This window comes from Podarcis muralis, chromosome 3 (genome assembly GCF_964188315.1).
Source record: "Podarcis muralis chromosome 3, rPodMur119.hap1.1, whole genome shotgun sequence".
NCBI classification, from domain to species: Eukaryota; Metazoa; Chordata; class Lepidosauria; order Squamata; family Lacertidae; genus Podarcis; species Podarcis muralis.
This window is the reverse complement of record NC_135657.1, coordinates 54,710,682-54,733,806: the sequence shown is the minus strand read 5'-3', so window position 1 is coordinate 54,733,806 and position 23,125 is coordinate 54,710,682. Positions and strand designations below refer to the sequence as shown.

General features: G+C 41.1%; 1 protein-coding gene across 2 annotated transcripts in view; it reads left to right on the top strand.

Moving 5' to 3' along the window:
* The window catches only part of SCAF8 (SR-related CTD associated factor 8), a 71,330-nt gene extending 51,126 nt beyond the window's left edge, over positions 1–20,204 (top strand). For both annotated transcript variants that reach the window (XR_003705926.2, XM_028723730.2), the window contains one exon: positions 18,937–20,204. The gene's annotated coding sequence lies outside the window, so the exon portion shown is untranslated. The remainder of the gene's footprint in view (positions 1–18,936) is intronic.
* The last annotated feature ends 2,921 nt before the right edge of the window (positions 20,205–23,125 follow it).

Here is a 23,125-nt window from a genome sequence, read left to right as displayed (position 1 = left end):
GGTAGATGGGAATTCAAAGAATCTTGCATGAACCAGGAATACTGGTTTACAACATTAGTTTGTTAAACAAGCCAGCTTCATAAATTATGGTTTGAAATTGCTTGACTCAACAATTAACCATCATTTATTGTAAACCAAGATTCCAGATACAATGGAACGGTCTTCTTTTGTGTGGCATTGCCCTTTCAGGATTCTACTCTGAGGAGAACTAGCATTGAATACCACCCACATGCTAGAATACATGTGTGTTGATAGTTGGGAAGGGGTATAATTCTGGATGCTTTTCTTGAAATGAGAGACAGAAATGGCTTGCTAAGTGTTTCTGTTTTTCTCTCATGCTCTTTACACAATTCCCTATTTCCTTTGAAAGATATATTTTTTTAACAATGTTATCATCACCACCACCAGCAGCATTGTAGTGGGACTAGAAATGTATCCTAAGAGTGTGCTGTGCTGTTGTTGCTCAATTCCCCATTTACTTCAGGGGAGATTTTTTCTTGTTACCAATATCATCATCACCATCATCACCACTGTAGTAGCACCAGTAGCACTGTAGTAGCACTGCAGCCTGGGTGTTCTGCTTCATGCTTTTGCTATTCATCATCTTGGACTATATCATCCTCATTCAACTCAGTGTTGCAGAAAGAATGTTTTGTTAACATCATTATTATGCTCACAGCACAGTATAGGTGACTTATTGAAATTAATGTCCCTAACTAATTAATTTCAGTGGGTTTACTCTGAGAAAAATCTACTTGAATACCATTGTGCGTGTACTAAGCGTTTGTAAAAATGCAATTATTAAATGCTCACAGTATCTTTGTAAGGGATGGATATGAGGAGAAACTTCCTGACCCCATTGACCAAACCCCCACAATCTCCTAGCCATCCTACCAGGTCCAGGGGGCAGCAGTCGCCACAAAGTAAATGTGGCAGAAGTCCTCCGAGGCATGTAGGAGAAGGGGAGAGAACCTGTAAGCTCGATCCTTTGTTCTATGAGACACATCTACACAGCACAAAGCGTCCTGTTAAGCTTATTATTTATCTATCATGTTTTAGGACAGCAAGGGGGCCAAGGAGGAGTTTTCAGTAGCTTCCAGTATATTCTAGAAACACTTTCCTAAAAAGATTAACCAAACCCAAATCTGTGCATTTTCCAAAAATATTGCAGTACCTTCTTATTACTTCCATTGGTTTCTGGCAACCAGAGAAAGGATGGTAAAGAAGGTGGAGATTTAACATTTGTAAGGTTCTGTTTATTATATGCTTACGGGTTGCCTATTAAATGTGGAAGGACTGGAACTCCAAAAGAAATAGATTGAATGAAAGACTGGCTGGTGTAAGGCCACAAACTTGGTGGTATTAATATTTCTTTATTTACCTCTTTAAATGATGTTGCTAGGCAGTTTGGTGCTTTCTAGTTATCTTACTAGCAAATTATTATGTACACAGTGCAGAATAGCAGCAACTTTTCTTTTTGATGTACAGGAGAGAGGTCCCATTTTTATGAGGGGTGTGTGTGCACACACTCCTTTTTGCTCTAGATGAGTGACGTTCGATAAAAGATGTAGGGCAGGGGTTGCTGACATGGTTGGACTGCAGCCCCAGTCAGTATGGTCAGTGGTTAGAGATGATGAGAGCTGTAGTCTCAGAACATTAGGAGAGCACCACATTGGTTATTCATGTTTCTACAAGTCAGAAATAACATATTCTTTCCATATATGTATGTAATACATGTTGCACACATCCTCGCCTGTAAGCAAGCTTTCAGCAGCTATAATGACAGTTTACATACATTCTACCCGCCCAACACTTTTATATCTCTCTACCCCCCACCCAAGCCACAGTTGAGGACAGTATCCCCACTGCGTATTTAAGATTGTCAGCAATATGGTAGCAAGACTAGTCTCTTTGGTTTATGTAACTCTGGAAGGTGTTGCATACACTATTAGTGTAATGCTAATAATTCAAATTCTTAATGAATGTAGGCAAGCATAGTAGTTGAAGTCTTGCAATGCTCTTTCTTGTTCCCCCAATTTTATCCCTGTGTCTTGTCAGAAGTCTGGAATCTTTACAGATCACATTTGCTTGTTACCTGTGTGCATGCAGTCTTGCCAAAAGCCAGAAAAGCAAATTTTTCATCAGGTTATATCTGTGTGTTTTTAAAAAAACCAAAAACAAAACAATGCAGCCACATAGAACTAAAACATGAGTAGAATCAGTAGCTTCTGTTGTTAATCTTAGCAGTTTTGCGTCTTGCCTTTTTGCCACAACTAGAGGAAGATGCTCACTGCAACTTGATGCTCTTTCATCCTGTACTTAAGATGATAGCACCCTTGGATATCAGCAATAAGGTGCTAAAGGTCTATTATTTCGTTGTACCATGTGTGGAGAGCAGTATTTTCCTCTTCTTGAGGAATGCCAACTTCCGTTTTGCATTAAGACCGGGATGGGAAACTTGTGCCCGTTCTGATATGTTTGGATTTCCAACTCCCATCAGCTGCAGCTGGCATGGCCAATGTAATCCATTAACATCTGGAGGGGCACTGGTTTCCCATCCCTGCCTTAATGGGACTAGCTGGTTAAAACCTCTAAATGGCTGACTTCTCATTCCACTTCCTCATTAAAAGGCTGCTGCACTAGCATTCTCAGCAGTTTATTCATCTTTCACTTCACGTTCTTGAATTCAAGCCTCTTAGCACCCGTTCTTCAGCTTCAGCTGTTAGCCTTTCTTGGGCTAGAATCCCAATACTTAACCTTCTGTGGGATTAAGAACATAGGCTTCTTTTGTCATGTTGCACGAAATGAGACTGGAGAGGCCGGGTACAGTCATTCCTCAAGGTCTCATTCGGACCTCGATCTCTGGTACAAAATGTTGCTGCCCTGAGGTCTCCAACAATATACAGAAATTTCAGGTGGGCTTGCAAGTGGCAGGTGCATTTAACCACCATCATTTTTGTGGGGACTTGTAACATTTAGTTTGTTTCATAAATGGTTGGTAAGCATTAATTGCAGTAGTTTAACATGGGGAAATCTCATTTCTCACATATTTCATCTACTTTACAGACTAGTAAAATGGAAAAACTGCAAGGGTGGCTTGATTAGAGCATCTGACTAGCTTTTTAACTGGAAAGAATTATTACTCTCTTCACACACACACACACACCCAGCAAATGACAAACTGCACTATTGATACTAGGATTTGGGATCTTTCTTTTTGCTCCCCATCATCTTGCCAAGATTCTGAAGCATGCCACAATCAGAGAAGAGGAAGAAAAGAAAAACAGGAAGCAAGAAACAAATACTCTTCAGAAGCAGGACACCAGGAATGTCACGAGGCTCTGATGTCTGGGTCATCCAATACAGATTTGTAATGGTGGGACGGCTGCTATACACTCTACAGGTGGGGCCAGTTCAAAGTTGGCTGCCCTTCACAGCATTATCTAGACCCCATTGATGCTTAGGGCTGGGTATGAACAAAGTGCACACATTATGCCAGTACAATTTAATCGATTGATTGATTGATTCATTCATTCATTAACTATGTTTATGCCACTTGGTCAAACCAAACCTCTTAAGCAGTTTACAAGAAATCTTACAATTGTCATTTAAAAGGACTCTTTGAGCCTTCATTATAGACAATTTGTGTTCTGGTATGACCCTGGGAGAGGCATACATAAGACCGAGGTGAAAGCATAATGCCTTCCACATGTTGGATTACAGCTCACATTAGCCACAGTCAGCAAGGTTGATGATCAGGAATGATGTGAATTTCAGTCCAATCAATATCTGAAGGGAAGCCTGTCAGCTGCCACTGATGTAAAGGTTGCAACTATCTCTGAATCAACAGTTATGTTGTGTTGGAAATGACATTCAAAAGCAGCTGCAGTGGTTCTTTTGCAACTAATAAATTATTGGCTTTAGAATATTTTAAAAGTCTGTATTTCTCACATACAATATTTTGCCTCCAGATTAACATCTGGATTGCCACATGTGGATGCTATATTTAAGCCTCAGGGCCCTACAGTGGACCCTAGCCTAGAAGCATCGGAAAAGGGTATTTATAACCAGATTCATAACAATTTAACCCGTAGTTCTTATGACTGCAACTATATCGATCCAGATTGAGAGCTACTTAATATATGATGTGTGCCATGTGTGTGTTTTATCACAAGTATTCACTACGAAGACCAAGAATCAACCATACATGCATTTTGCTCATATATGTTACACATATTTTGGAGGACACAAAATATGAAGTGGTACTATGTGTTGAGCAGTAAGTGAATATGTGGCACTGGTCAATTTATTGCATGCTCAACATGCTACTACAGATGTAAAAAGAAGCTTTCTGTTTCAAACTAAGTTGCAAAATAAGATTCTATCTTGACTAACCTGTCACAAATGCATCTGGGCCTAAGATTTGTCATACAATGGACTTCAAACTCCTAAAAACCCAGTCAAAACCACTGGATTTAGGATGATTGGAGCTTCACAGCTGGGCTTCACTAGAAATCCCAGGTCTAGCATTGGGACCACATAGCTGTGCTTTGTGGTTTCCTAAGGCCTTGTAGTAGTACTTTGCCTTAGATCACAAGCCCAGCAGCAGGTCTGGCCAAAATCAGTGTATTTCCTGGCCCCAGTCTAATCCACAAACTGTCAAGTTTTCACAGAGCTGAGCCAAGACATGTGGCATTTGTCCACATACAGATGCTGACTAGACTACAGCTGAATCTTACCTCAGCACTGGTGGCAGGATAGCATCCCTCACCATCACTGAGAAAGCAGGCCAGACTGAGGCCAGATGAGGCTGTGTCACAACAAAGTGGGATTGCTGTCCCTCAACATCGAAGCAGCTGCCTGGGGTTATAGGAAATATGTGTGAAGTGGCAAAAGAAGAAAGGAAACAAGAAGATTAAACAATGCATGGATGCTCAGAAGTATCAGTTTTACACACTTAATCTGAGAATAGGTACCACTGAACTCTGGGTAACTCATTTCTGAGTAGACATGCCCAGGATTCTGCTGCAAAAGGTGTATTTGAATGTAGCTTCAGTTCAAGAAACTGACTTTCGCTAAGTGCACTTAATAGATGCATGATGAAAAGGATGTGCCTGCAGTTAGAAAATGTTTTTTCAAAATTTAACTTATTTGAGGTTATCACATCTCAGTTATGTTGCGAATGCAGCCTTTTGCTACTCTGTACATTAAAAACCGCTTGAAACATACACTTTAGAACAAAGAGAGTCAATAATGTATTCTTGAGATGTTGGACAAACTGAGTTGTTAATTTGTTGTTTATTTTGTTGTTAAGATGTTTACATGATTTTGTAATTTTTGCACATTATTTTTCTCCATTTATTTTTATTACTTTTTTCCACAAATTAATATAGTCCCATCATGCCTGAATATTGGCTATCTTTGACTGAGCCTGATACTAATCATAGTCTAACACCTGGAGGGCACCTGGTTGGCTGCACCTGTTTTAGAAGAAGTCATTAGTAGGATACCCCAACATGACTCAGCATTAAGTCAAAACATTTAAATGCTCCTTTAATATGAAAGAGGTCTCATATAAGAGGCCTCTGATTACAATTACAACAGCTCCTGTTGTCACAAAACATTCTGATACAAGAAAGTTGAAAGTTGAGACATTTTCAGGATTTACAAATCTTATCTACCTCTTCTCATCTTCAAAGTGTTGAGATAACACAACTCAGATTCATTTCAGAACATGTCCCCCTTTTGCTGCAGGTATGAAGAAGACTGGATGCTCAGGCATCTCTGGCTCATGAGAACATCCTTGGCAGTGTTAGCCAAGCGACTCTCTCCGTATCAGTCTTCCCACCTGCAATTTGTAGATAATAATACTGGCCTATCTTAAAGAGCGACTGTAAAGATTGCTGAAATGTCTTGAACTTTATTTATTTTTTAAAGTGCTTATTTGTGTATTTAATTTCTCACCCACCCTTTACCGCAGATGTGGAGAATCTTTGGCCCTCCAGATGTCACTGAAATAAGCTCTCATCCCTGGCCATTGGCTATGCCTGCTGGCACTGATGGGAGCAACATCTGGAGCACCACAGCTTTCCTACACCTATGGGACCACATAAGGTCCCAAGGCAGATTACAACTGTAAACTATGTGATTATAAAGTGGGGTGGGAACAACCATAAAACAGGGAGAGGGTAAAAACACCTAAAACAATTCAATGTATAAAAATAGTTCCAGTACAGATGCAGACTGGGATGAAATAATTGTTGAAAAAGAGAGGTCTTCAGTAGGAACCAAAAGGACAGCGGACATGGCACCTAACATGCAATAGGAGGATATGCCGAAGAACTGTTGACACCACACTAATGGCCCAATTCCTGTAGTGCATCGCATGATAGCATGTTCAAGAGGTCCTCTTTTGCAGAGCACATTGATCAATTGGGTATATAAAAAGGGATACAATATTTCAGCATCTCCCCAACAGCCAATGAGCATTCCATGACCACTGAGTGTGCTCAGGCTTCACGATGGGGGAGGGTTCTCCCCTTAGAAGTCAATTTTTCTAAACTTTTTGTGCTTTTACAAGCTTTGTTGCCCCCTGCTCCTAGTGATGTCTCCCACTTGTGATTGGTGCCTTTTTCTTACATAAGCAATGGCACTCAAAAGCTGAACATTGGGAATAGTCCCTATAAAGGAGGGTCGTCTTCTGACTTTAGTGTGATTTGGATGGTATTTTAGTGTAAAAGTGATCAAGACTGAAGACGGCCCAATGGGTTGCCTAGTCTAGCTACCAGCTGTGAAACCTTCCTCACTTTATTCTGTATAGATACCACACAATTGAGAGTTCAATGTGCCATCAACAAGTGGATTTAGGTATCTGGTCTAACAACTTGCCTTTCTTCCACCTGTATGCTATGAAGCATCATTATATTTATTTTGGTTTAGGGTTGGGAATGTAGGTTTTGATTAGCCATTCAGGCAGGACCCTAGAGACCTAATCCCAATGCAATTTAGAACAATTCACAGTTGACCTAGAGGAGGTTCATAGCTTCTGAGACAGGATGAAGTGGGCTTCTAAGGACTATGAGAGTTCTTTTGAATCTGTGTACATTTTTAAAAGGCATCATACATTGAATCGATATGCCATCTGCTTTCATTTTACATCAACACTGAAATTGTATTATTGAACTTTGTAAAACTTATGTATGATAGATGGTGCGTAAAAATAAAGTTTGAATTGCGTACACCAATGTATTGTCTCAATAAAACTGGACTTCAAATGTTGGAACATATCATCTTTTCTTTTGTACGGTGTATGAACACCATTTCAACTTTTGCACTTTAGAAATCCCGCTCTTAACACAAGAGACAAGACAGTATCTGACAATTTTACCTAATCCTACTAATACTTATTTGGAAGCAAGTTTGCAGAACAAAGTGGGACTTGAGTAAATATGTATAAATGCACACATCCTATTGATGAAACATCCTATTGATGTTTCTGAGATGTGTTCCCAAATGCATGTTCTTAGGATACTTACCCTTATACATGCTTATTCATAAATACTCTGTGTTCAGTGACACTTATCAAAGAGGCTAAATATGGATAGGGTTGCAAGCCCAATGTAACAGTCTTGGCCCAAGCTTTATTTACCAGTACAGAAGTGCTTTGGTTGAGGCCAGCAAGCAGCTACATCATTACAATAATATATATATTATAATGTGATGTTATAGCAGTATTCAGTGATATTGCACCAGAACTTCAGGCAGCTAAGATAGTATAAATATTATGAATGATGTGTTATTCAACATGCATTACCACCCAAAATTCAGTAAAATGTTATTATTACGGATCAGACTGGAATAGATACTAAGTTCCTATTCACATATTTAGGATGGGGGGGCACCAGCCTATCCCCCTATGGGCCACTGTGGCACCTGTGAAGGCCTTCATTGGCATGCCTGATTAGGAACCAGAGACTTGGACCTTTCATTTATTTTTTAATAAAAAGTAAGGCTCTAGCCATCTTAGAAAGTTATAAAGCAAAATATGCAGTTTTTCTTCTGAGTGGTTTTTGGGACGAGCTATCCTGCCTGCCCCCACTTGTCAGTGTTTGTGGCCAAACAGCAGGGCTGTGGTTGATAAGTGAGTTGCCAGGAGATCAGGCAATAGGGGTCCCTGGGGTTGCACAGAGCTGCTGTTTCTCCCTCTCTTTTAGTGCACTTTTCCTGCCTTTGTCTTATTGCCTAGCTCTTGGAATCTTCATAGTTTGCCCTTCCCTTTTCCCAGCAACCAGGATGCCTCTTTTCTATGGAGGGTTAATCTGAGATCAGGTACTCCCTAGAAGTTGTTTTCTGCAAATACTACTACACAATACGTGTGAGTAGAGGCTAAAGAATATGCCTTGTCCCCAAAGGGCAAATATGAAAGCATTGCAAAGAAGCCTAAGCATGTATCCTGCTCTGCAGGAAATAAAGACTAGGCAGTTGTTAAGATTTCACTGTACAATGGTCTACATGTGTACTCAGAAGTAAGTCTCCTTGTGTTTAATGTGGCTTACATTCAGGTAAGTGGGTACAGGATAGCAGCCTAGGTTTTAGCATTGAGGGGAAACAGGGCTCTTATGCCTTTAATAGCTGTCTGGCAGGAATAAATCCAACATGTTAAGCCTTTTATAGTATGGAAACAGTTATGGGAATAGTTTCACTAGGACTACCACTAGTTTTATGTAATGCCATGCTTTCCACAGCAATCTATTTGTGTTCTGCCAATGCCCCATGGCAGCCAATTTGTGACCGGTGCCCCCATCACACTGTCAAAATTCAAAATGTCCCCACTAGTCCTAAAAGGTTGCCAAGCCTAATTTAGTCTGATCGTTCCTAGAATAGTAGTAGTAGTAGTAGTAGTAGTAGTAGTAGTAGTAGTAGTACACTGGTATCTTGGGTTACATGCACTTCAGGTTACATATACTTCAGGTTACAGACTCCACTAACCCAGAAATATTACCTCGGGTTAAGAACTTTGCTTCAGGATGAGAACAGAAATCGCGCAGCAGTGGCACGGTGGCAGCAGGAGGCCCCATTAACTAAAGTGGTGCTTCAGGTTAAGAGCAGTTTGAGGTTAAGAACGGACCTCCAGAACGAATTAAGTACTTAACCCGAGGTACCACTGTATTTCAATTTCTATCCTGTCCTTCCTCTTGAAGGAGCCCAGGGCTGCAAACCCATCAATATAAAAACATTTTAAAAGCATTCTAAACCCAGTCTAAATCATCCTCCCAGCCAGTAATTTGCCAGGAACAGTATCTCTCAGGGAAAATAAAGAATGGTTTGCCTAAGAATGTGGGCGGAGCAAGATATTTTTGTACGTCATGAAATCAGAAGCAGTTTGCAAGTATCTCTTGCAGTTGGAAGAGAAACATATGACGTATATAACCTGTCATAATCTTCACTCACCCTGGTTATCTGAATCCATGATTGCTTCAGTAGTGTGAGGTTTGACTTCCAACTTCTTGCAACCGTCCATGACGATAGTTCAATCTTCTGCATCAGCATTACCAGAAAGGTACCAGGAGTATCTTATACCACCTGAAGGAAATGCCTGATAATAACTGAAAAAGTCAGTGCAAGCTGCCCTGCTTGCTAGCACACTCGTTCGTTTATTTATTTTTCATTTCTTATCTACTTCCTTCCATCATGGAATCCAAGATCGTTTACATGTGGCTCCCAGCTGGTCGCTAATCCTAGCACTGGCTAGTCCCAGACCTGCATAGTTTCAGGAAGTTGCTTTCAAATCATACCCTTTAAACCATCCTCTGTGACTACATTCTTCCTTATAAGAACTTGCTAGCGTAGAAAGTCCATACGACCCTGTCTAATGGCATCAGAGAAAACCCCATCCCTTCAGAGGAAGATGTAATTGGTCTGGTGTGGAGCAGGTGTGCCAGAGCTCTTTCCCTTGACTATAAATTATTTGAAATGTTTGGAATCAAGTTAGTTGCATCTGCCACATAGTTTTTCTGTCATCATTTGTTGGTTGGTTGATTGCCTGTCCTTTGTCCTGATTAGAGCACAAGGCAGCTAACAAAGTTGCTGAAAGCCATAAAAATGTAACAAAATAGTAAGGCAGCAGTTAGAACAAATTCATGCCAGCTATAAAATAGCAACATGAAACAATATATTCTCTCAGAAGTGCTGTATGGTTAGCCACCAAATACCTGATGAAATAGAAGTATTTTAAGATGGCACCAAATCACCACCACTAGTGTGGGGAGTTCTGTAGAGGTGGGGCTCTCACAGAAAAGGCCCTGTTCCATGTCACCATCTGACATTCCTCAGGTCCTCCCTCCCTGAAGTTTGTTTTTCCCCCCTTAGTTCACTCAACGTTATGTCTGAGCACATTCCCAGAACGTTCTCCATAATACTCTCTGCTGTTAGTGCAGTATGTTGGTGTGGTTTAATCTGCAAATTAATTTAGAATGCATATTAATTTAGAAGTAGTCCTATGGCCACTTACTTGAGCGCAAACTCCATTGAACTCAATGGGGCTTACTTCTGAGTATGCACACATGCAAAAAAAGTAATTCAAAGGTGGAATTGATGTCTGGAGGAAATTTCCAAAATGTGGCACTTTGTCCTGGATCTTAGGCTAGTCAATTGAAAAATTGTGGTTTTGGGGAGGCTGTCCTGGTTTTTGCTTTTTGAAACATGGTAACCCATGGCTAAGGGACTCGGGTGGCGCTGTGGGTAAAACCTCAGCACCTAGGGCTTGCCGATCGCATGGTCGGCGGTTCGAATCCCCGTGACGGGGTGAGCTCCCGTCTTTCGGTCCCAGCTCCTGCCCACCTAGCAGTTCGAAAGCACCCCTAAGTGCAAGTAGATAAATAGGTACCGCTTTATAGCGGGAAGGTAAACGGCGTTTCCGTGTGCTGCGCTGGTGCCGGCTCGCCAAAGCAGCTTCGTCACGCTGGCCACGTGACCCGGAAGTGTCTTCGGACAGCGCTGGCCCCCGGCCTCTTAAGTGAGATGGGCGCACAACCCTAGAGTCGGACACGACTGGCCCGTACGGGCAGGGGTACCTTTACCTTTACCTTAACCCATGGCTAAAAGTTTGCCTGTTTCTGAGTTTCAAAGTTTGTTGTAGCCATTCTTCATTATTTTAAAAAAAGAAGCAAATTTACCTCAAAGTAACTGATGCCATGCAGAGACTCATGAGGTATTTAAGCATGTAGTAAAGTAATTTTACCCTTTAATATTCCAGCCAATGTCAGAAACAAAAACCTGTGGGTGAATATTTTCATATGTAAAAAGTAGTGGCATTAGCTGGCAAGAGCAGGGGAGGGTTTGATTCTTCTAATTAAATCTTTGACTGTTTTCTAAATTTATTAAAACATCATCTTGCTGCCTTTTCATCATAATGAAATTCAGAGCAGCTAACCCAAATTATAAACCAATATAAGCAATATATAAATTTTGTTAAATAAAAATAAAACAAAAAGAGTGAACCCAAATCGAAACACAGATATAATTACAGCAGGAACTATAAAGTGTGCGACCAGAAATTAATCAAACCTGGGATATATTGTCAGCTTTATGGTGGCCTGACCTCTTACCTTGTTTGACAATGGCTAATATTAAGGATATTAATAGTCTACACTGGTAGTCAATCAGCTTTGTTCCTAGGAACTCCTGGAAGCTTAGTGTGATTCTTTGCTTTGAAAACAAGTGCCTTAGAAAGAATAGAGATGAAGTTTCTAATGGAATGTTTTGCCTTAACTCTGTTCTTCGTAAGTTATATGTTTGTTAAGGGTAGTAAAATGCTTTTTCTTTGTGAGACTACAAGTACAGTGGTACCTTGGAAGTCGAACGCATTAGTTGTTGAACATTTTGGCTCCCAAATGGCGCAAACATGGAAGTGGGTGTTCCGGTTTGCGAACGTTTTTTGGAAGCTGAATGTCCTATGCGGCTTCTGCAGCTTCCGATTGACTGCAGGAAGCTACAGCAGCCAATCAGAAGCTGTGCTTTGGTTTTTGAACTGTTTCGGGAGTTGAATGGACTCCCGGAACGGATTAAATTCGAGAACCAAGGTACCACTGTAACACCAGATAAGCAACCCTACAAGATTGCCGGAGCTCTTTCCTTTTGACTTGGTTTTATTTTTCTCCCTGTACTATTTCTCTTAATAACATCCCTCAGGATTAAATTTAACAAGCTCGCTATTCATTCTTTGAATAAGTACTTGGCTTTCATTAAAACTTACCTGTCAGCAATTAATCAGACATCTCCCAACACTTGAGGTTTCTGGGAGGGAGAGACTTACGTCCCGCACTTACGCCTTCAGCTGCAGTTAAGACCTGCTAAGTTCCCTCTTAGTCATTTCCTTTCTAATAAAAAGAGTCTTTCCTTATTTGAAAATCATTGCATTCCACCAATGACTCTCATTGGAGGTTTCTCCACCACTTCCAGGTCTGCTGTTAACTTTAAGATGGCACAGTTGTTATAATCCTAATAATGTTGTTTTCTTTATATTGTTGTCGATATTTCTGACAGCACAGATTCAGTATTGGAGGCGCCGAAGCAGTTGAAATCTTCGGGGAGTTGGGGAGGGCCTTCACAAATTATCTTTTACCAACCAATAATTTTCATAAACCAAATCAATATTATTTTGATCTGTTGTCACAGGGCCCCTAAAAGGTGTGGGGCTCATTGGCTGGTGCCTACTTGGTAATCCAGCACTGTACAGATTGTAATTATGACAAATACAAGTAAGATTATTTCATTGACAATGACCACTATAGAGTTTCATATAACAGCTAGGAAAGTTTCATTTACTGTTCAAACTATTTTCAAACCTTCCATTTAAATGTATTTTCCGCCATCCGTTTGTTTGTTTGTTTATTAAATAATTGCCTCTCAAAGCAATTTCCAAATATATCTTAAAACAACTAAAAAATAGTTTTGAAAGCAGTATGGAAGAATGACTAAATAGAGATTTAAAAAAACAAAACAAGATGGAAACCAAAGGGAGAGAGTGACCTTTTAACCCAGATGGAAAAGTTGAAACAAAAGTGTCTTCAATTGTTTACGAAGAGTACAGTGGGCACTCGTTGCATCTCAGCAGAAATGCTGTTCACATTTGCTTCAACTGGTATATCCTCAAATGTGTTATTAGGATGGCCAAGTATCTTACGTACAGAGGATGTTCCTCTATTTGCAGGGTTGTCTTGTCCATGTCTGGTTATAAAAGGGGAGGGCCTTAAAGGTGCCCATCAACGGTTAGAATCTGATATTGCAAACAGAGGAGGCTCACAGGTCATCCAATCACAGTCTTATCTGTTCGGGCAGGATGCATTTTGATTTAAATTATAGTAATATATCCCAATTTACATATATCCATAAATATAAATAAGCATACAATTTGCAAGTACTAATATTTGGGAATGTAGAAGTAGCAACCCTAATTGACATCCCCTGAGGATACAGACTTTACATATGCCACGTACAGTGAAAAAAGCTAGATGGTAAGCATTTTGTTACTTTTTGAAGATGTGAATGGATTCACACATCCATCTCTTTCCAATGTTGGATGCAGACAGTGGCTTGTCTGCAGAGGAAAACATACTTGCTACAATTATATACTGGACTCTCCTAACACATTTTTCTTCTGACACGTTAAGACCATTATTTTTAATTCTACACTGGAAAAGGACCAGATTATATCACTTCTATTTTCAGCAGCAGAAAATACATGGAAACCAAATTTGAAGTAGCTTAGGCAATGCACATTTTGTATTCCGTTTAGAATCCTCTCACCGTTGTTTTCATAGGAAGAAGGAGCCTGTCACAAAATTACAGTCATCACATCTAAACCCTCCTATCAAGATATACCCCAAGAGTCTACACTCCTACACTGAACTTTATTTTGCCATGATGCAACAACCTTGATGAAGACTGCCTGGAAAACTAACCATTTCAATTGGATTAGGCAGGATTAAGTAAATGCAGACTCATCTGAGTGTAAAGCAGAGAACATAAGTGATCAAGGCGCAGTCCTCTTTACCTGCAGTAAATAGTTCCAGAAAGTTACTACAGTGGTACCTCAGGTTACAGACGCTTCAGGTTACAGACTCTGCTAACCCAGAAATAGTACCTCAGATTAAAAACTTTGCTTCAGGATGAGAACAGAAATTGCGTGGTGGCAGCACGGTGGTGGTGGGAGGCCCCATTAGCTAAAGTGGTACCTCAGGTTAAGAACGGACCTCCAGAACGAATTAAGTTCTTAACCTGAGGTACCACTGTACTTCAGTTCTTCCTAGCCCTGAACATGCAAATCCTATTTACAAAGTTATTTCCACCCATCATGCCACTTTTAATTGCAGCCGCCCCTGCGACTCAAGGGGAATAGAGGAATATTTTCTGTAGGCCACAGAATGAACCAATAGAATCCACAAAATGTTTTACATTTTTACATTGGATAATTTTCTAGGCGTCCTTCTGAGTAGGCATATAGGACTGCAGCTATGTTAACAGGCCCATTGTAGCGCTTGATTCAGTTAAGTTAATGTTCTTAAACCTAAATAGCATATGCCATCAACTCGTAGATTTGTAGATGCTCCACCTCAGGCAGTGATCCTAACCAGAGGACAGGATTCCAGCCCAAGGTTGAAGGGAGGGGTGTCACTAGACACAGGTGTTAGAACCATAACATCACATGGCACCAATCCCAATTCATGATCCAGCAAGCAAGCCATGGTTAACAACCATCTGGTTCCATCAAGGCAAGAAGCAAATCAATATTGAGTCTTAAGTAGGACTGCAGCTTCCTTTGAGCAGCTAGGTCCATCCTTTATGGGCTGTGCTTCTACCCATGTCTGCTTTAGGAGCCTTTGACTCTGATGGCATGGGGAGTTTGGAGTTCTGCTATGGACGCTGATCTGGTCCTTTGAATCTGAGGGAGGTAATTTGAATTTTTCAAACATTACAAGCTTGACATTACATGCTCCTCTGGTGATGAAAGTCCTAAGCAGGGCAGGAAATCAAAGACTGGTTCTGAGGGGGAAACCTCCTTGCAGTCTAAGATCTCCACTTATCAATGACCTTTTCCTCTTATAATAGCCCTGAATAATGACAGTGGAGCTTAATCTTATTTATTCCAAATTGAGCTTTCCTTTGTTAGAGCATGATCTAGCACAATACTCCTTTCTCTCCTCCTAACTGTGCTCTGGTGATATAATTGTGAAGCTCCAAAATGATATTGTCATTGTTATTGTTATTGTTACAGTGGTACCTTGGTTTAAGAACAGCTTAGTTTATGAACAACTTGGATTAAGAATGCTGCAAACCCGGAAGTAGGTGTTTTGGTTGGTGAACTTTACCTTGGAAGCAGAACAAGTTCCGCTTCCTCTTGAGTGTAAATTGAGTCCCCCCCCCCTACTATGGGAAAGCACGCCTTGGTTTAAGAACGCTTTGGTTTAAGAATGGACTGCCAGAACGGATTAAGTTCATAAACCAAGGTACCACTGTATTATTAAACCACCCTTCGCACTAAAGTCCCAGGGCAAGTTGCAATATTAAAACACAATACTAAAAACAGTTTAAAACAACTTGAGGTGGGTCCCAAAAATACACCTCAAGTTTCCAAAGCTAGGGTAAATGAGTGCCTGTTTGGTAGGTCCAGGGTCATACAGTGGCATTGGAGCAATTGCCACAGGCACCCCCAACTCTTAACAGTGATTATATATTAACTCTTAACATGTAACATATATACTTAAAAATGAACCCACCATTAAAGCAATTCTCTGCTTATCATTGCCAGGCTCCCTTCCCCAAAATAATCTTCATAATCTTCTGGAAGGTATGCAAGGCCACACCCTGCAGAGCCTCTGGAGGGAGTGAGATCATTAAAAAAAATAGCGTAACAATTGTCTCTCTACAACATGCCCTCACTTTTTGATCTTACTACAAGATGAGTGTCATCAAGAATCTGCCTGCATCTTACCACAGAGATCATTAAAACAAGGGAAGAGCTACTCATGTTGGTCCTCAAGGATATATATATATATATACTGTATATAAATCCAGCATCTTTAATTGTGCCCAGAAGGATACAATGGTGTATTGTGCTCCTATAAGGATGTACACCACTGGGTTCTGCAGCAGATGTATCCTTCCAAGAACTATCAAAGAGCATTTTAGTAGCTAAGCTTTTAGTAGTTACTAATCGTCAATTGTTGATACAGGTTCGGTGGTATTTAGAAGAAGCATTAACCTTTTTCTTTTATTGGTGTGATACCATATTCTACCATTTCTGTCCTGTATTCTGCATGGGTAATCTAATATATGCGGTCCTATTTAATAGAGCACTTCCTGTGGGTTGAATCCAATGCTAGTTCTAGTCAGAAGTAGACCCACTGAAATTAACGGACCTGACTAACTTAGGTTCATGGATTTCCGTGGGAGAGAAGTTGGGATTGCAGACTTGCTAATTTACTATTGACTTCCTGCAAGCCAAGGAACTCTGAGCTGCTCTCTCTCTGAGCTCCTCCTCTCAGCTTCCTGGGTGCTGAGGCACTGACCTCTATTTTTATTTACAGTATTAATTAAATTTGTATACCGCCCTTCCTCTGTAGTTCTCAGGGCAGTTCACAGCCCTTGAGCCAAAGGACTGTGCTAGGTCAATTGTCTCAGGTGGTTATGTCGCAAGAGTAGGGCTGTAGCAGCTTTATGACCTTGGTAGAAAGGAGGAGATCATGCTAGTAGGTCCCCTCTGTAAAATAAATAACAGTTGCATATGTACAGAAATATGCAGAAATAAAGAGGCTGACAAAAGCACTCTTGAGCTGGTTTTATTGAGTCAAGCAAGACTGTAAGCTGTCATTATGGAGCAATTTTTCAGAACAGGAAATTAACCCAAACATTTTAATGTGCTGTGCAGCATTACTTCTAAGTGCATGGGTTTTTAATAGATCTTAATTTTCTTTGGAGAGTTGGCAGATTCCTGTTTGTTTAAACATATTCTTTAGATTATGTTTCAGATATTTTAAACTTTCCAAGGGGAATTATTTACTTGCCGTCTATCCCTGCCCAGTCTCGAAGCAGTTCTGTCAAGTGCTTCCTTGGCACGTTTTATTCTGCACTCTGAGGTTGATTGAACAGGAAATGCCTTCTGATTTACATTGGAATATCTTTGGACAAAGTAAGGGCTAGGTTCTTGAATGCATGTCTATTTAGTTGTTACCCCACCTGATTCTGAGGGCTCTGTTGACATTGCATTAGTTCAAAGGATGGATTCTGAAGCACTTATGGTGTAGCCTATCAGACCAGCAAAGCGGGTGGGTTACAGGGAACTCCTTGAGTAGAGTTACAACTTGTGGGACACCCTCTCCCTCTAAGCAACCACAAAAGAAAAGGGGTTTGTGGGGTGGATCCAGTGATGTGGGAGCAGCAGAACTGTGGCTATGCAGCAAGGGTAGGAGACCTTCATCATCTTGAGGACCTCATTCCCTTCTGGGCAAACTTCCAGGGCCCACATGCCTGTGGTGGGCAGGGCCAGAGGCAAAGGAGGGGGGCAGACCAACAAATGTAAATTTTACCATTTTACAATAAGCTAGGTTCTGCCCACACTCTGTCCTACATCCAGGCAAGCAAGGGTCATTAACAGAGTTCAAGGGCAGATTTTAGCCAATCAAAAGGACTCGGGATCTGAGGCAGGGCCTGGGGAGAATGCCACAGGCAAGATATAGAGCTATGGAGAACCACATTTGATCCCCACGAGTGAAGCTCTCCACACAGGTATACAATATATACCGTATGGGATTTGCTCAGACTCCTACCTGTTCATTGCTGACGCCACCAGCCTGCTAGGTAGGCTTCTGGTGGGCCAAGGTGTGTTGTACCGCGGGCACTGTGTAGCTTTCCAGGTTTGAATGTGTTGGACCAGTGTAACAGGACCCTCTCCCTGAATGTGGACATTTCTTGAATGGTTTAGAGCACAATAACCTTAAGTCAAGGTCCCAGGATTTGTGTCTCAGATAAACTCAACTGTCACATGCCTTCCCACCAGGTATTCATTCCAAGCTGGATAAAATACACAGAGTGCTTTTGTTCAAAGATGATAATTTATTTCATATTCATTTGCAGAAGAGACAAAATAATAAAAAATCTATATGCAGATGCCATTTAATGAGTTAATGCAGTACCTAGATGATTCAGGTGAGGCAGGAGTCTGCAATGACATCATCAGCATCACTGATTTTGGGAACAATTGTGATGGGTATATATTCAAGCTCTTTGGATCATTCATTTCTTAGTATGATGGTCTTCTTTATAACAAACCCACTATTCTTTGCTGAATTAAAGTATGAATAACAGAAAGTTTTGAAAAAGAATTTAAGCTCACCCCTTAAAAGTGTGTCTTCTAAAAAATGTGTAGCAATCCTGCAGTCAAAGTAAGCAAGAAGAGATAACTGTTCAGTTTAGTCTGGAGAGCACAGAGAAAACAAATAGTATCAATGCATAGACCAGCCTTGTAAACAAGTCCACAAAATTTACTAGCACTTGCCCCGATAAAACCCTATCCTGCAAGTGCTTGGCACAAGAGGGGCAGATTTCCCTGCTCTAGAAGACTGCTTGGTTTCTCTTGTGGTCACAGAGGGAGGACTGAGTGCCCAACCCCTTTTCTGCCAACCCACTCATTCACTTACATAGAATTCCATGCACTCACTTCCATGCAATTTCTGGTCACCTATAGCAACCAGAAGTGAGGCTTAAACACAAGACCGTACTCGACTTCAGACATTATTATTAGCTTGCTGAAAACATTAAATACTAACCTAGGGAATTTTCTGTATTTGCTTTTGAATGTTGAATCTGTTTTTCATTTGTTTAAAAAAAGCTCGAAACATGCGTCCAGTGACAATTAGTAATTATTCCTTTTGTCAACAGGCAATATGATGAAGGATGTTGTGGCAGCTTACCGGGTGCTGAGCTTGGCAGAGTTCAATGAGAAGAACTTCAGTGTTCTTTTGGGAATCACATCGGATCTTGGTTGCGAAGTATTAGAAGGAAGGAACCTGGCGTTATATATTGAGGAAGCATTGTGTGTCAGAACACACTTTCCAGTAGAAACCAGGGATTACGAATGTACCTACCAGTATTACCTGTCTGAGGCAGGCTTAATTTTATAAATTGAAAGCAATAAACTCTATGAGTTTTTTTAAAAAACAACAACAAAGAAATCTTTTTTTGTGTTTTTGAGGATGATCTGCTCAAAGGAACAGTTGTTGTTTTGCATCCAATACAGAGAGAGGCTCTTCTGCAGGCCCAGAAGAAAACACTGGACTGTAAATCATAAACTAAAACCCACTTGCATCTTCTAATGCTAGTCATCGAAGGACAGGTTGCAAGAAAACAAAAATGCTACAGTGTCAAAGGTGTTCCATTTTCTTTCAGGACATGTCTCTACATATGTTCTTAGGAGGCTCCATTTGATGTAATGCCACATGTGCAATCATTGTGTAGACCTTGAATTGTGACTGGTGCCCTCAGTTCTGGACGTTTGCACTGACAAAGGTGTAATGCCAAAGCAGCATCATGTTTTGTGATCCATTGAAAGGCCACTTCCTAAGCCCTTAATTCCTGGCACAGGAAGTCTAGGGCTCTGGGTTTTAGGCCCGGAGAACACTTGGGTATTTTCAGGTTGATGAGCTGAAAGGTCTTCTGAGTTTCAGAAGAACTGGAAATTAAAACCCCAGGGCCGATATTTGGCCAGTCTCGTCCTTCAGTTCTCTATTAATAACTAGAAGACTAAGCTCTAAAAAGAAAAGTAATGATGAAATTGGGAAAGGGTGGGAATTAAGTAATTTTAAAATCCACTCAGCAGGCAAGAGTTTTCATATTCCTAATTAAGCACCCAAAGAAAAGCTCTACATTTCAGGCTCAAACATGTGGACTTGGTTTAATGATCAACTCAGGTGGGGTGGGGGGTGGGGAGAAGCATGATCATAAGCCATATGTGAAAAGGTCATTTTTGTCTATCTGCTTATTTGTGTTTTGTTCTCTCAGAATGAAAGGGCCAGTCACTTGGAATGTTGTAGTTCATGGTCTCTTGAAATCTGATTAGTCAGAATCGTTCAGCAAGATCATTCCCCTTATGCTGTACCTGCATGGTGACTGCAGCATTCGACCTGTATAACAATAAACGAAGAAGAAAAGTTTTGATGCACAGTTTATTATTTCACTATTGTATGCATCTTGTAAAGCATGGCTTTTAAATCTTATTGTGTGCCTTTGTTTAGTTTCCCATGCTGTGTACAACACAACACTTTGGAACATAGATTACCTAGGGTGTGTTGCCACTCTCCCTAGGTGAGCCCTCAAAATGCAGACGTCATCTGCACACCCCCAATCTACTACCACTCTCCACAGAAACAGGTCTGCGCTGTTTCTGTTATATTTTCAGTGCTGTGGTTGATACACTCATGGCTCCTTCTGTTTCTGTCTGAGTCTTTGTTCAACTTTTACAGGGCCAGTACCATGTTAAGGCTAGAAAACAGACAGACAGTTGCAAGAACAGATACAGGTGGCATACTGTGCTGTATTTCCCTAGCAAGGAAAAAATGGTCTACCAAAGCCTTTTTCCCATGAGCCATAGTAGGGCGATACTTTTATTAGGATCAGCTGAAATGTCACAAAATCCAGAGTGTCTTTGTTCACTGTTTTGTGACCCTTTAGTTAATGCTGATAATGGTGTTGCCCTGCTTTAGAATTTTATTTTTCTGACACACCAACACAGAGCACCCTATGCCTTTTGTGAAAAAGTGTGTGCCCCTCACTACCAATTTTCCCCAAAGACCTACAGCTGCAGGGGAGTTTGGGGAGGGGGGAGGGTGTTCTAGGTGGCTGATAGTTCAATGTTGAAGCTACACACCTGGACAGTACTGCATGTGAACTGTGTGCTGTAGATTAGGGGTGGTCAGCCTGGTGCCCTCCGGGTGTTGTGGACTTCAACTCCCATCATCAGTGCCGGCTGGGGCTGATGGGAGTTGTAGTCCAAAACATCCGCCCTAGACCATGTCCCAGAATCATCTGCAATGCAGGGGGGTTCCTTAGCAGCTAAGTGGGTTCTTTTTTAAAAAAAATAAATTGAAAATACCAATTGTGCTCTAGGGTCAGGGCTGAGCTATAGGCCAGTAAGCTGGGAATCAGGAGGTCAGAACTGAGGGATCAACCCAGGCATCAGGGAACAAAACTAAGGAGCTGGAGCTAGAGAAGGCATAGGAACATACCAGAGCCAAGAAGACATCGCTGCTCTAACAGCAGAAACAGGAAGCCATTTATAGTCCCTTCTAGTTCAAGAGCATTCAGTGACCAGTCTTGGTGGATGGAGCCAATCCAGAGGGCTGTAAGTGGAGTGGGGCAGATACTGGCCCACAGACCTCAATGTTACAAATCCCAAATGAAAAGTATTGTGGAAGTATGTTAGTAGGGCTACAGAAATTCCTTTCTGACACACAGCCTAGATCATGATCCAACCAAGCATTTTTAAGTCAATTGACTAATTTCAATCGGGGAGGCTTAATCAGTGAAACTTCAGAACGCTTCACTTTGGATCACACTCATTGCCTTCCTCATGTTACTAGTATTCATTTTTCTGGTACCTGGAATATTTGCGCCCCTTACTTTTGTGGCTGTCCTGTTTGTCAAGCTGTGCTATTGGAGGTGGTTTCCAGGAACTGCAAAAGGGAGACTCCATCTGTTGAAGAAATCATTTTTAAAGAGAGAGAGAAAGAAAATCCCATGGCATGCTAAGGGCATAGGTTGGGTGTTTTTTGTTCTCTGGATAAATCTGCTTTTCAAAAGCCTTCACTCCTTCCCCCCAGCATCTGGCAAGCTTCTCTTTGTGAATGCCCATGAATATTTACAAGGTCTGGCCTCCACCCCTCCCTTCCTGAAGTTTCAACAGCAAGCTTTTGAGCAGCATTGTCCTGTGGAAACTTCAGACATTCTGATGCAAGGCAGGGCTAGCTTTCTTCACAATATTAGCTGACTTTGACGAGTTGAATCAACTCAATACTACACAATTAGAACAATATTATGTTCACATTCAAATGAGATGGGCAGTCTTTGAACAGGCCTTTAATGGGCAGTCATGCCCCACCCCTCAAAAAAGAACATCTGTTTTGACATAATTTTAGACCTGATCTAAATTCAGGCAGCCAGTTGATTCAGAATTGTTTGGAGATGAGAGTTGTTGTGCCCAGTTAGCCTTCAAGGTTGCAGTGGGAACTCCAGAAATGATGCTTCCGCATTGAAACACGTGGCATTGGCTTTATTTTTTAAAAGCCCACACTTAATCTGATGGCATAATTTGCTCATTATGGGAACAAGCCACTGAGTGCTCCATTGTGGTGCTGTTTTATTGCAAAGGTTGCTTGCCATAATGAACATGTTAGCCAGTAAGAAGCAAAGAGGGACATATTCTAGCTTTCAGGAAGTAAAGACTGCCAATTGCTGTCTTAAGTTTGTCGACACACAGACAAATGATACAATGCATATTTCAAGTGTAGTCATCCACATACATTTTCTTAGTAATCTCCTGGGTGTGGGATGAATTATCCCAAACCAGGCAGACCTATACCGATTTTGAGCCCCTCCCACCCCTATTTTCCTCTGCTGTTTCTCAAAAAAACTGGGCATGAGGCATTCTTAACACTAATCTTCTTATTCAAGGCATTGGAACCCCCAAAGGCTTCTGGCACTAGGTCCTCTCTATCATCAGAAGGAGACGTTTATTTGAAGAAACCACTAGTGTTGTTTGAAGTACAGTTAATGTTTCTCATTTTCTCAGTGACTTTCAGAAGTTAGCCACGTGTTCATAAATATGCTTTGATGCCTTTTCCGCCACAAAATATTTCCATGGGAGCTGCCATCACGAGGATCCTGCATTCATGCTGAATCTTCCTCACGAAATCAATCTGTGAAAAAGTGAATATAAACTTTATTGTACTGGAGATTTTTTAGCTCGGGGCTTCTTTGTTTTGAAATAAACATGATTATGCAGGATGTGGAGGAAATGGACAGGAAGAAACTGGACAGAGGTTGGATGGCCACCTGTCATGGATGCTTTAGTTGA